The 1,789-nt window shown below is 64.8% G+C and overlaps 1 protein-coding gene across 2 annotated transcripts in view; it reads right to left on the reverse strand.

Annotated features, from left to right (window-relative positions):
* The window catches only part of NAT16 (N-acetyltransferase 16 (GCN5-related, putative)), an 8,878-nt gene extending 7,679 nt beyond the window's left edge, over window positions 1–1,199 (reverse strand). Inside the window, exons 1-2 of one of the 2 annotated variants that reach the window (XM_011960028.1) lie at window positions 966–1,139; window positions 24–63 (exon numbers count right to left, since the gene is read on the reverse strand). The gene's annotated coding sequence lies outside the window, so the exon portion shown is untranslated. Of the gene's footprint in view, window positions 1–23; window positions 64–965 lie in introns of both variants that reach the window. The other variant, XM_011960030.1, reaches the window with a different exon arrangement.
* Between the last annotated feature and the right edge of the window lie 590 nt (window positions 1,200–1,789).

Consider the following 1,789-nt stretch of genomic DNA (forward strand, 5'->3'; position numbering starts at 1 on the left):
ACTCCCACCGCACCCCCACACACCTGAAATATCGATGCCCTTGAGGCCGATGGCTTCTTGACACTGGGGAAGGGAGGAGAGGGAGGGAAGGGAGAGCCTAGTCGCCAGGGAGGCGGAGACAAAGAAGGCGACTGCACAAAGCGCCCAAAGATGAGAGCGAAAAGAACGGGAATGGAGGCAGAGAGCAGACAAAAGCAGACAGGAGATGCGGCCGCAGGGGACAGACCGGGAAGCGGGAGGAGGCTTCGACACTGAATCACAGACATGACACCTCGTGACTCCGGGCCCAGCAGATTAAAAAAAAAAAAAAAATCCTAGCACGCACCCCCTCCCCTGGGACACTGTAAATAGAAAGGAGTGTGACACACCCCCTTCGCCCCGGGGTGTGGAGGGCGGAGATCCGGGGGCGGAAGGGGTCAAGGGGAAAAGAAAGTCAGAAAAAAGGCTGGAAGAGAACAACCTTGGAAATAGAGACAAGGAAGAGGCGATGAAGTGGGGGCGGGAGAGAAGGCCTAGGGAGTGGGCAGAGGCAGGGGCTGAGGAAGATGGCCCAGCGAATGGGGGTGGGGGCCCCAGAGGGCCACAGTCGTGGAGGACGGAGGCTGTCCTGGAGGGTCTTCCCGAGTGAGGGTCAGCCCTCTGCCTCTATCCCGGAGTGGGGGCTTGGGCTTGGGCGAGAGGAAGACTGCGAAGGGAGCGGTCTGTTTGGCGGGGGTTCCCCTGGGCACCGGACCCTGGGGACCGGTGGGAGCGACATGGCAACAGAGGGAGGCGGGGGAGCACTTCTGGACACCTGAAGCGCAGCCTCTGACTCAGTTTTCTGGGTCACCAGACTGGGAGGGGTGGGCAGAAGGAGGCGCAACCCGTTGGTCCCCCTGGGGGGCGGTGGCCTTCTGCTGCCCCATTCCGCGGTGAAGGAGCACGCTAGCCCTCTCCCCACTCCCCAGGCCCGGCCGCCCCCCTACCTCGCTGGAGCCGGAGCTGGAGCCAGGGCGGAGATGCCGCAAAGCCAATCGGGGCCGGCGGCGGGCGCAGACACCCCCGGTGCCAAGCGATAGGTCCCTTTGGAGCCCCCAAGAGTCAAAGGAGGATGACGCTCGGGGACTCCGCCGCGCTGTCGGAGCCCGACTCGAACGTCGAAGGTCAGCGCCCGGGCTGTGCCGCAGCTCCGTTGGCGACGCGGGCCGGGGCGCCCAGCGGTTCAGGGGTTCGGGTGGCACGCGTGGCTCCCGCGGCGACGCTTCGGCGGCAGCTTAGAGGGGCGGAGACCCCGGCGACACGGGAGAAACCCGGGACGGATCCGGAGCGGACTCGTGCCCTGCTGGCGGGACCGGGGGTCGGGGTGCGCCCTGGGCAGCTGGGTGGCCTCAAGCCCTACTGGCGAGACTCTGCCCCGTGTCCCGGCTGGGGAGTGGGACTGGGGATCGGGATGTCTCGGGTTTTGGTGGTGGTGATGCTGAAGTTGCTGGCTTAGTTATCTCCCCACCCCACGCCCAGCACCTCTGTTCTCTGTCCGGGGGTCCCCCATTGCCCCGAAGTCCCCCTCCTCCAGGAGCCACCCCTCAGTGAAATCTCCTGTCTCCATTGTAAGAGCGGCTGGGAAGGGGACTCCGAGCCTTGGCGAAGAGACATCAAGAGACAGAAGTTGAGGGGCTAAAAAGGGCAGAGCGAGGCCAAGACCTCTCCATCTTCTCACCACTGTGTCCCTGGTCCCCCAGGTGCACAAGGCCCCTCAGTCCACAAAGTACCCCGCGGGGCGGCAGGCAGAAAGACCTCCAGGTACGCAGCG

This window comes from Colobus angolensis, unplaced genomic scaffold (genome assembly GCF_000951035.1).
Source record: "Colobus angolensis palliatus isolate OR3802 unplaced genomic scaffold, Cang.pa_1.0 Scaffold500, whole genome shotgun sequence".
Lineage (NCBI taxonomy): Eukaryota > Metazoa > Chordata > Mammalia > Primates > Cercopithecidae > Colobus > Colobus angolensis.